This window comes from Otolemur garnettii, unplaced genomic scaffold (genome assembly GCF_000181295.1).
Source record: "Otolemur garnettii isolate 467f Iridium unplaced genomic scaffold, OtoGar3 scaffold00018, whole genome shotgun sequence".
Classification (NCBI taxonomy): Eukaryota; Metazoa; Chordata; class Mammalia; order Primates; family Galagidae; genus Otolemur; species Otolemur garnettii.
In genome coordinates, this window is record NW_003852413.1 from 9,644,510 (window position 1) to 9,657,591 (window position 13,082).

A 13,082-nucleotide genomic window follows, 5' to 3' on the forward strand; every position below is an offset into this window, starting at 1 on the left:
GAAGGAAGGAAGGATGGAAGGAAGGAAAGAAAATAGTTCAAACCAGCACATATTAAGCTGTATGAACAATGGAATAGAAACATGAGGTCCAGAACTATCTAAGCCACATTTCCTAGAGGAAATTCTTTTTCTTTGGTGTCTCCACAGGGTGAGAATTAAATATTTTATTCTCACCTCCCTTCTTTAGGCATGGAGCTGAGTTCAGGGAGGGGGGAAAGGAAACAACTCTGTTTAACAATTTGTTGGTACAGTCCCACCAACGGTGTAAAGTCACTATGCTCTTCAGGACAGAAGAATGTAACATTGCTGGATATAAGGTAACACTGAGTGTCACAGTGTATAGGACAGATGAACCATGAACTTCTGTTCTGAAATGATGTGTCATGCTGAATAATCAAGGACTTTCCCGTAGGAAAAAGACTTCATAATGCAAGGATGTCCTCTGCTATTCCCTGCCCCGCTCTCTACAGCAAACACCCAGCTCCCTCCCGTCTCCCCAACAGCACGGCCACTCCCAGGTGCACCAAGTTGTCCCCTATGTTTGAGAATATTTTCTTTGTTTGACCCTAAAGACTGTGTGAAATATCTGATGATAAAGTGACAGGTCTTCATGCTCGGGTGGAAAGATATTATCTTAATGTTCAAAAAGTCTTTGATCCGTTGACATCAGGGTGAAGTGCGGCTTTCTCATCCGCGCGGAAAGCGGATTCACAGCGGAATCAGCAAGGGCACCAGCTTCCTCTGCTTCCCTCATCCCTTCCCCGTCTTTCTTTCTCTTTAAGGAAAGATTGGTTTAAATGAAGACTAACTAAGAGTCAAAGAATGGCGGTGAAGAGAAGGGGAGGGTGGAGAAAAACACCAGGGAGTTTTTATTTTTTTTTTTTCTATAGAGTACTCTGGGAAGTTTTGAAGAAAAAAAAAAAAGATTTAAGAAGTGATACTTTTGAACTTCAGCCAAGAGCAAGCCATCAAAATGGGACACTGTCTCTTTAAGTGCAAGCCTGTACAAATGAAAGGAAATTAATTAAGTATCCGAGGCTGGTTTGGCGCCATGGAAAGAATACACAATCTGGGTCCCGTATGCCAAATCTGAAATGAAAATGAAGGTGATCCGTCATATTCGGCTGTTTTTTTAAGGCAGAATATATATATTTTGAGAGTTGACTAAGCAATTACCCAAATTAAAGAAACTGGAAAAGCAAACAGTGGTAAAAAATGCTTTAATTTTTTGGAGGGTAAATTAGTTTTAAAATGTGCGCCTTTTACTATCTTAAAATACCGAAGAGAAAGAATTAGAAAATTCAAACACAAAACAGGGAGTTCTTTAACTCCTGCACGGCAGCATCTAAGGGAATGTATTTACTGCCTTTGCCAATGATAAAGTTCCCAAAATTAAAGGGAAACTTCAGCGCTGAGGAAGAGATGTTTAATACATGTTTCTTAATTCACAGTTTCTTAAAGGTCTTTTCCTGTCTTAAGCGTGGGTCCTCACGCTCCACTTGCTCCAGTGTTTTCAGCAACCAGATGGGTTCTCTCCCCTGCCACCCACTCTACCTTCTGAGTCACTACACATGGGCCCTGCCTTCTGGCAGGTAGAAGTGGCCTCCCATTGCCATAACTCTGTATTCTTCTCTGGCAAAGGAAAGGGATCTAGATAGAAAAGGTTCCACTCAGAAGACAACAGGGTATGTCGGTTGTGGGTTGTGTGGTCACCTGGGCCTCCATGGTGCTGCTTCTCTGGTTTGGAAGAGAACACCAGAGGCAAAGTTCCCGGGAACTCCATCTTCTTCCAGAGCCTTCCATGACACACGAGATAAAGTAGCTGTTCACAGGAGTTACCTCCTGAAATAAACACGGCATTGATGGAGAGTCGTCAAAGCGAGGTCTTTGTCACCTTAGACTTTCTTGGTTGCCTCAGACAGAAAAATCTATGGCAGATGGGTTTGGAACAAAAGGTAATTGATTATCTTTGATAGGTCAAAAAGGTCTACCATAGTTTTGGCTACAAGCAGGATTAAATGTCAGGCTTTGGTTATATGTGTTGTTGCCCGGGGTCTTCACTTCCTATTTTTGCCAGTTTTATTCTCTGGATCTACATCTTTCTTCATGTCAGTTTAATGGGAAAAAGAAAGTTTACGAAAGATCAAAGGCTTTGAAACCTTTGCTTCCCCTGATTGGTTTCTAACTTGGGGTCAACACCAATCGAATTCATCGCTGAATTCATCTCTGCGTCCAGGGCCTGAGATGAGCGTGGAGGATTACCCTGGGCTTACGTTCTAGAAGCTAGCAGTAGAATTGGCATCATCAACAGCACCTGGAGAACACAGTCAGCTTTGACTCATTATCACAAGATAGAAGGGAATACAGTAAGTGACAAAATAGAAAAAAAAAATTAAAGGAAAAGAAGAGATTTCCTTCCAGGTGAACTTAGTCATCATTACGTGTTTTAAATAACTGATAGTGCTTCACAAGTGGGCCAAAGAGTTAGGGATGGAGGCAGCAACTTCCCACCAGCAAACACAGGAGGATAGAAGGATGGCTGTCAGGGAAACTGCTGGCATCTGGCCTAGTGATGTGGTCACTATCCTCTTATTTACAGCCAAACAGGTCTGGGGTTTGTGTATCAGCTTGAACCTTGAAAACCCTCTTGATGTATGCCTTGGCTAAGTTACATAGCTTCTTTCATCCTTAGTTACTCCATTTGAAGAGTGGAAATAAAATCACCTATCTCGTAGGGTGCATAGTTTCCTAAGGCGGCAGTCACAAATTATCGAAACTAGCCAAGGACTGAAATTTACTCTCTTACATGTCTGGAGGTGATAATTTCAAAATTAAAGTCTGAGCATGGCCAGTCTCTGCTGTCTGTGAAGGCTCCAGGAAAGAAGTTATTCTATATCTTTCTTTTACTTTCTGGCAATCCTTGCTGTTCCTTGGCTTGTAGAAACATCACCCCAATTCCTGTGTCTATTTCTACACAGTGTTCTTCCTATGTGACTGGTGACCATTCCTTCCTTCTCTTCTCTCCTGATAAAGATACCTGTCCTATGATATTAAGGTCCACTCTACGTCAGCATGACCTCCTGTTAACTGGATTATCTTGGCAATATCCTATTTTCCAATAAGGTCATATTCACAGATATGGGGGGTTAGGACTTCAACGTATCTTCTTGGGAGGACATAACTCAACCCATAACATAAAGTTACTATAGTAATGACATGAAATGATGTATTTAACTATCATTACCAGATAATGCTATCCCCTCCCCCCACTACCCTCCCGCCAGCTATTTACAGCTTGCAGTGTTAGGAGAGGGTGTAAAAAAGTATAACAAATCACTCAGAATTTAAGTATAATCTCAACAAAGTTTTGAACAGAGTACAGCCAAGCATACACCACATAGGTCAAGAAATAGAACATTGCCCAGACACAGAGGCAGGTCATATGCTATTCGTGTGTTGACCCTCAGTGAACTGGACTATAGCAGTTGTATCAGTTTACATTCCATAGCAAGGTGTGCAACATTCAGGACAGAAATGTTATAAGTATTTCTTCTATTCTTTCCTCATTGATGTTTGAAAATCTTATCAAGGTCTGTAACAAGCTACTAAGGAAAATCTTAGTTTAGTACTTCTGATAAAAACAGTGATGAAAGTATAGAAAAATCTTAGATTAGAATCTCTCTTCTGATAACAAATAAATGAAGAGGGAGGTTACCTAACAGGACTTTTGGAACATACGTCAAGGTGATCTTTATGGTATTCTGAAAATTTAGGTCATTCCTCACATCACCAAGTGGTTTATTGAATTTCTAAGGATTTAAGGTTCTTGAAACCTGGGCATGTTGTGATATCCCCTTTTCTCTTGAGAATTTGTGAATTTTTTTTTTTTTTTTGAGACAGAGTCTCACTATGTCACCCTTGGTAGAGTGCCGTGGCATCATAGTTCACAACAACCTCAAACTCTTGGGCTTAAGCAACTCTCTTGCCTCAGCCTCCCAAGTAGCTGGGACTAAGGTGTCTGCCTCAATGCCTGGCTATTTTTTTCTTGTAATTGTCATTGTTTTGCAGGGCCAGGCTGGGTTTGAACCCACCAACTCCAGTGTATGTGGCTGGCACCCTAGCTGCTAAGCTACAGGCACCGAGCCTCATTTGTGACTTTTAACTTGAGTATAGATGACTCATTTTTATTTGAACCTGGGAATACAAGACAAAGACTATATTAGTGCATTCATGACATATACGCAGAGAGTCTGAGGGCCAGAGAAGCTAAATAAGTGACCTAAGTTTAGCTAATGAGTTTCAATGACTGAATTGGGGCTAAAAAACGTGAGTGTGGTCAGCAGTTACATATATATATATATAGTATTTACGTGAATCTTCTCAGATATGGCCCGAAGGGATCACACAATTATTACATCAAGGAAGTTTCTTAATTCTCATTTGTTAAAATAATGCATACCGACAGTTGAAAACATAAGAAGCTATCAGCACCTAGTCGTCCAATTCTGCTACCATCCTCTTCTGCTCCTCAATTCAATATCCTGCTAATCCCTGCTTGGTTTTCTTCCAGAGTCAAATTGTGTTAATCCTTTATCATCTACTCCAGAATCCTTGGAAGCAACAATTACGCTCATCTATCTTTTTCCAAAAAGGCAGAGACCCAGAAAAAAAATCTTGGTCACTAAAAGGACTTTAACCATCTCAAACCATACAAAGAATCGTACAAGGCCAGAATTTGAAAGAGGTACGGGTGCAGACTTTTAAGATGCTGCCTCTTACAGATACAATGGGTGAAGCTCCTAGGCTTATTCAAAAGGGCAAGAATGGTGACATCCACGTGGCTGAGTTCAAATCCCTTCTCTGCACCTTGCACTTTTTGAGTCTCAATTTTTATCATTTTTATAATGGCAATGCTCTTTCAAGACTTAGTGACTCGGAGACACTCCGCCCAACATCTTGCACTCAGGGGACTCAGTCTGTTTGCATATCATTATTGTAATTATTAGTACTTATTATTCTTACTGAAGTAGGTCTTTTCCAGACTTGCGATGCACTTTTATATTATCAGAGTCATATGCCTATTAAGCTGTGTAGAAACACTTTAAAACAAATTAAATAAGAAGCAAGAAGCACTTTTTCTGAATGCTTAACACTTCATGTAATATTAGCGCTGGAACGGCAGTCTGTTTGTAAGTGTGCCTTCAAATGGAAAAGTGTGGAAGCAGTCAGCGGTTCTCAAACCCAGATGAACGTTAAGTATCATCCAGGGAATTTAAAAAATACACAACATTCTGAGCACCTTCCCTGAAATATTGATGGGTATGTTAATGTGGTGCCCATTCCTGGAGCCAGACTGCCTGTGTGCGGATTCCAGCTCTCCCATTACCAGCGATGTAACTTTATGGCGTTATTTAATTTCCCTCCTTTAGTCCCTCAGGCTTCCTCTGTGCACACAGGTTACTCTGTAACGTAGGGGTAACACTTATATTAGCCTGGCACAGAGAAAGGACTCAGGGAATGCGGGCTGTCATCAAAAGGTAGGAGCCTGCATTAAAACCTAAAACACACTCCCTGACAAAGCTGTATTTTAAACTTACTTGAGAACCCCTTGCTTAGGAGCAGAATGTACCACGGCATTTTGGATAAAAGCGTCGCATCTGAGACTACAGCTTCATAAATTCCTCACTCTTCCTGAGTCCTTCTAAAGAAAACATCTCAGTGCATTACTAAATGAGAGATAGTTGTGTCTTGAGGGAACTTAATTGACATGTATTTTGGGATGTATATAAATTACTATTCGCAGAAAAGAGTTATCCATATGTAGTTCTATTATGTATTTAATTGTATCGACATGACCTTCTTATGACAAAAGAAGTAAGGAAAAGAAACTGGGGTAGATTTCAGGTTACAAGGTCACACTTTCCAACATCCATAAGATGATTTTCCTCATGGCAGAGGCGACTTAACCTAAAAGTCCACTGTGCAAGGTTTTAGTACAAGTGCAATCTTTGCATTAGGGATTAAAAAGGCTTCAGATTAATATTTAAAGTATTAACATCATTTCCTCTCCGTGTCTTGTCTGTGAGTTTTTGCTGATGACTGTTCAGCCTTTGCTCTCAAACATGTTTTTTTTTTTTTTTTTTTTTAATGGAGCCAGCACTGGTAGATGGATTTCTATCTTGGCTTGCCTGTTTGAGTTCCTGTCTTTGTTTCCTGCCCCTGAGCCTTCCATGAGTTGGTTTGCAAATTGCCGGTGCTCTCCCTTGCACCCCAGAGTCAAGGGCAGAATCCTCAAACTACTCACAAATGTCCCTGTCTGCCTGGATCTTTCAACATTATCTGTTGCCACTTTTGCAGGCCTTAGGTTTTGTTCACATATTTTGATTTTACTATCTTGAGTCTTCTTCTTTATTCTCTCTATTTTACTTGAACAGTCCAGCTTTTGTCAATCTTGCTGATTTTTTCCAATGAATCAGTTTTTGACCTTGCTTTTTTTTTTTTTTTTACTATTTTGTATTTTATTTTGCCTTCTTTTATCTTTTTCTCTTTCTCCTTCTTCTTCTCTTTCTTCTAATCCTCCTAGTCTTCTGCTTCCTCTCCTTCTCTCTCTCTCATTTTTTTTCTTCCTTGAGTTTAACTTGTTCTCTTCCCAGTTACTTAAACTGGATTATTAAATTATTGGTTTCCAACTTTCTTTTTTTTTCTTGATACGCGTATTTACAATTATAAATTTCCTTCTAAGCCCGGCTCAAACTTCATCTTGAAACAGCAATATTTTATATTTTCATCTTCATTCATTTCAAAGGATTTTCCAATGACTTCTTAGAAACCTCAGTTACTTATAAATGTGTTTTTACTTATTTGTGAATTTCCTAAACTTCCATCTGTTATTGATTTCTAACCTAATTATTTTATGTGGTCCCAGAACACACTCTGTATGATGTCTGCCTTTGTAAACTTATTAAAGATTATTTTATGGCCTAGCATATGTCAAATGTTCCATCTGTGCTTCAAAAGAATGTGTCTTCTGCTGGCGCTGGGCAAAGTCTTCTATTGGGTCTAATTGCTTTGTGGTGTTGTTCAGCTGTTCTGTAACATCTTCATCTCCTGCCTGGCTGCTCTATCTGGTATTGACGTCTCCACCTGTTTATGTTGAATTGTCTGTTCTCCCTTCAATGCTGTCATTTTTTGCGTCACACATTTTGATAGCTTTGTCGTTAGGTGCATATATGTTTAAAAGTATTATATCCTCCAGCTACACTCAGCCTTTTATCGTTGTCACTTTTCATATCTAGTATTTCTTTTTACATTAACATTATACCCTGCCAGGTATTTGTATATTAATACGCATTTGCATATTCACTTTAGCTCTCTAATGGTTGCTATTTCCATGGTGTATCTTATTTTCATGCTTTTACTTATATCTGTGAACCAAGTGTGCTGCATGAAGATAACAGTTGGATCTTACTTTTGTTTTTCTTTTTCTTTTTTTTTTTTTTGGATTTTATCTTTGTTTCTTTTCCCAGTGTGATTTTTTTTTTTCCTTTTGATAGGATCGTTTTCTTTTTTTCCTTTTTTTATCTCAAGGTATTAAGGGATACAAATGTTTTCTGTTACATGGGTTGCTTTTCTAATGCTGAGTCACAGCTATAAGCATGCCCATCCCTAAAATAATGTAAATTATACCCGTTAGGTAGGTTTTTGAACCCCCCCCTTCATCAGCTCCCCCTTTCTGGGTTTCCATTTACTTTTACATTCCTCTCTGCATAGGGATGCACATCAGTTAATCTCAGTTTAGTAGTCCTTGTTTAATCCTTTCACATTTAATAATATTAGTGATATGACAATTTTCTGTCACTTTTATTCATATGTTTTACACATCTCAATATTTTTTTGTTCCTCTGTCTTTCCTTTACTTTTTTCTTCTTTTGTGTTGAGTGGCTATTTGCTAGCAAAAAAATTTTTTTTCTTTAATAATTTTAAAACTATTTAAAAATTTTGTTTTCTTTACCATTGCTCTGGAGTTTATAATGGATGACTCAATTTATCAGAATTTATTTCAGACTTATAATAACTTAATCCCAGTGAGATGTGGAAGTTTTACTGCTACGTAGCTGTATATCTTTATATAATTCTCTCTTTGTGTTGGTACTGCAATTCACTACGTGTATGTGTGTGTATATTTGTGTATACATAATTCAATGATGCATTGCTATACTTATATATTTATAAATTACGTATACATAATTCAATGATTGCATTGCTATAATTACTTATATATTTTTGTATGTCTTTTACAAAATTTGAGAGAAGAAGAAGAAGAAGTTTATATTTATTCATGGATTTTTGTAACACTAACCCTCTTATTTAGCATTTCTGGTTGTCTACATTTTTCCCCTTGCACTTAATTTGCCATGTGATATAATTTTCTTATTCCAATAGAGCTTTGCTCCTATTCATGCTATTATTGTCAAATCTGTTGACTTCTATTATTTTTAGTTCCAGCACTGTTGTTATGTGGTCAGACAATTAAGATCATGAACTCATGCTAGAAAAAATGCTACATACCTCATTGCTGAATATCACTGTGGTCACTTTCAAAGTACTCTAAAGTACTCTCGGGAAGCTGTGCACCAACAATGGCATCTTCAAAGCAATTTTGGGACTGTCTTTCCTAAATGATCACTAAAGGTCTGACAATTAAGGTCATGAACTCATCCTAGGAAAGTGCTACATCCCTCATTGCTGAATATCACTATAGTCCCCAGATGGCAAAGGGGAATTCTTCAGAGGTGATCCTAGTTATATTCAGCAATGAGGGATGTAGCAGTTTTCCTAGGATGTATTTGCAGACTCAGTTCTCTGGCCCCATATGTACATATTGTTTTATACAAATGTTTTTTAATCTAGCTGAGACAAGAATAGAGAGAAAGTATACAATAATACTGTTTTTTATAATTACTACACAATACTATGACTAGAGCTCTTTTTTTTTTTCACACAGAATCAAATTATTTTGAGATGTGGCTTGCTTTCAGTCTGAAGAATTTATTTTTGTTTTTACTATATTGTGTAAGATGGCTCTGCAAGAAAAAAATTCTTTCCATTTTTGTTTGTATTAGATTGCCTTTATTATAAAAGCTTTGGTGTATGTAAGATTCTCAGTTAAAACCCCCGCCCCTGCGCACACACACCTAGCACATTGAATATATCATCCCATTGCTTCTGGCCTTCATGTTTTTCAATGAGAAGTCAGCTGTTATTCATATGGGGTTTCTTTTTCATATAACGTGTCTAAGTTTGGATCTCTTTGCAATGATCCTCCTTAAAGTTCATTGAGATTTCTAATTTTTCAATTAATGTTTTTCATCAAATGTGAGGAGTCTTCCACTATTATTGGTCATAAAATATTTTCCATTTCTGTCTCTATTCTCCATTAGGTATTCCTATTACATGTATGCTGGTAATCTTACTAGTGTCCTGAATTTCTCTGAGGCTCTGTTCATCTTTCTTCTTATTTTGTTCTTGGTTCCTCAGATTGCATAAACTCTATTGATCTAGCTTTTCGTTTGCTGGCTCTTTCTTCTGCCAGTGAAAATATATCATTGGCTCCCGGTGGTGACTGTTATCTAACTTACTGTATTTTTAAAATCCATAGTTTTAACTTGGTTATTTCTTAAAAAAATTCCCCTATCTTGTGGATAGTTTCTGCTTTATAAGCAGTTGTCATAAGACCATCACTTCTTTAAATATGGCTTCCTAAGATTTTTGGATATATTTATAATAATGGCTTGGAAATCTTTCAGAGACATTACATTTATAAAAAAAATAATTTTCACTTGTTAAAATTGGTGTTTCAAAAAATTAAAAAAAAAAATAAAACAGTTGTTTCTCTGGAAGGAGAATCTGCCAGCTCTTGACACGGACCCTCCAGAGGTTTAATCCCCTCCTGTGTTTGGATGCTGACATTGCTGATTCACCTGGCCTGTTCCACTTCTCTGTTGGCATTGGGATGCTGAAGGGCTTCAATGTTAACACCATGTACACTGTGTACAACCCTAGTGTCCATTAGGTCAGACTGCCCCCTTGTCCAAGGAAAGGGTGAGGTTCATTTACCCAAGCTCTGGGAAAAGCCCAGCAGGACATGCTTCTGGGCACCCAGGGATGCTCATTCAACAGAACATCTGCCCAGGCTTTAGCTACAAGATCTTTCCAAGCAAACAGCTTCACTGAGTTTCTCCAGGTTTCTGTCCATAAAGTAGATATGTTACTTTGTTTCTTGATGTGCTCAGAGATGGAAGGGATATTTTAGGGGATTGTTTATTGGCAGGTGGCAAGGGATACGTGACAGGAGGAGTTTCAAGAGGATGGGAATCTACTGAGAAAGGTTTTAAAGCTGCTGTCCCAGGAGCACCAAACCCCATCCAGACCTGGCCTTTCACTTCTGTAGGGGACAAAGGAATGTATAAAAATAGTGTTATTTTAATGTGCCCATTCTCCCCAATACCCCAAAGCACAAGATTGGTTAAAATAAGTGGAAGTCGATGGAATATGGAGATATTTAGGAGTTGACTGGGAGGAATATGTGATGGAATGGGCACGGAGGGAGGTCAGGAAGAGGCGGCTGTAAAGAATAATGCTTAGATCCCTTTGAATGCTCAATAGCGGATTCAATCTCTCATATAGAGAGTGCAAGGACAACAAAGAAAAAAAAAAAGAGGACCTAGAATAGACTCTTGAATATTACAAGGAATTAAACGCTGTGGTAAAGAAAATGAGCCTACAAGAGCGGGTGTGGGAGCACGTTCAGAAATCCTGGGTATGGGGGATACCGTCTCCAGGCTACTGATGGCTGTGATGGACTGGGGAATAAATCAATGTGAGAAATTTTAGGAGAGGGAGGAAACAGATGTACAAATAGAATCAAAGTAATTGGTGAGTGGGAAGAACAAAATAAAGATAATGCTAAAAGTTTTGGCGTGGTCATCCGAAAGGATAAGCAAGTGTCATTTATTGAAAGTTGTCTTGGTGACTATGGTCCCTGTAAATTTGTCTGTTGAGTAAGACAAAACGTCGGTAACAGACTTCATATATACACGTAGGATTTCTGACAATAATGCAGAACTAAGTGAATTGGCATGATCTACACAGGAGAATATGAAAAAAAAATACGAAAACTCTCTAATGTATTAAATGTGTTCCAGAAGCAATAATTACTATATTCAATTTCCCAAAAAGCGTTTCTAAGAATATAGCCGGTTGTACAGAAAAACTCTGTTTTGACATGTGTCACTTCTAGTAAAAGTTATCTCAGGAAGTTAGGGGCCTTCTCTGCATTCTCTCTGGACATTGGAAGCTCGGCTATGGCCCCTGCGAGGTAATCGTAGGAGCAACATCAGATCCCCTCCCGTGCTTTTTCTTCTGTCTGTGTTTTGACTATCATCCTTTCAGCGTGTAACAAAAGGAATGGGTTTTCCTGTGGCCTGATGGACCTGGGGGGTTTGAAAAGTAAATCATTAAAGGGCTTCACGATGAGATTGAAATATATTATTGATATGTGGAACACCACATGGGCATACAACAAAAACAAAGTAAACAGAGAGTGTCTCCCCACTGACCCAAGAGAGGAATTTCCAGATGCTATCTCAGCAGGTTCTGTGGATGAAACCTTCCCTGCTTCCAGAAGGTCAAACTTGGGACCTTTTCTGGACACACACACACACATTCACATTCTTAAACTCAGTAGAATGAGCTGCTGACAGCGTCTGTTACTTTTTTCCTTGACTGGGGTTTTGAACATTTTACACTGGGTTTCACTGTACAAGTGAGATTTGAAGGAACAGAATTTCCCTTCTACCAGAGGAACAGTAATTTCAACACCAAAATCTTCATAGATTATACAGGGATTCTTTTTGTTAATCACTTTCAGGCTAAGAGAACATCAGAGTTGGAAAGGAAATGTAGGCCCAAATTCTTAGTATTACAGACAAAAAGTGACCAAAAGTGTTCCGTGACGTCTCACACAGAAACTCAGTGGCAGAGCACCCCAGTGGCCCTTCTTATAATTTACAATTTGTTCTCAGCGATCATTCTAAAGACAGTATGCATAATCCCAAACAGAGAACATCAGGAAACAGTTCTTCATTCCCTTGGTTTCCTCCATAAACGTTTTACATCAGGCTATGTTTTCCTTGGATTATTTTCACGTTCCATAATCGTACCATGCGGCAGAGGAAAAGTAATCTGAGACATTAAAAAATGAATTTTGCCTGTAAATTTTAATCATTTCGCTGTCTGGGATTAAACATCCTTGCCTTCCTGTTTTACAGGCTGTGCAAGCTTTAACGTGCGTTCTAATTAGAGTCGCTACGCCTCGGAACTCTATATGTTCTCTCCACCCTTCAATTGTCTTTAAGTGTATTTATTTTCTAAAGCCTAGTGTGTGACAAAGTATATATTTATGCACAAAAATATAATCAATAGATATGAGGTAGGAGGGATGTGGACCCTGGATCTTGAAGTAACAGTAAATCTGGTGACTGATCCTGCTTCCTCTGCTTCTGAGCCCTGAATCCCGTGCAGGTAAATACATATCTGTCTTTTCTCAGCAGCATCCTTTGTAAAGTGCAAATCTCATAGCGTGGCTATAAAGATAAAATAATATGGATGAAGGTCTGTATATATTACAGCCTGCTAGTAAGAGGAATAACAAGATAATCTAAACTGTTCCTTTCAGCTTCCATTCTTTCATATTCTGTCACAATTCTACAAGCCACAGGTGTGTTCTATATTTTACCTAAGTCATCCTGGTATAAGAAATTAGCAGTCAAAGTGTCTGGGCAAAATACTACCTATTGCCAAATAAAATTTAAAAAGGAAGAGGGACTTATCCTACGTAAATTCAGGGTATTGAATATTCATCCCTTCAAATCACACTCATGAAATAATTAGGTTATTTTTCCAACACTATTCCAGTTTTGAAAGGAATTTCTGAAGAAATGGCGTAGCGTCTTAGTCAACTAAACCAAACACTGTGCTCTGTAAACCTCATAGCTTTAGAGTCCGCAGCTGATGGGTTTTGA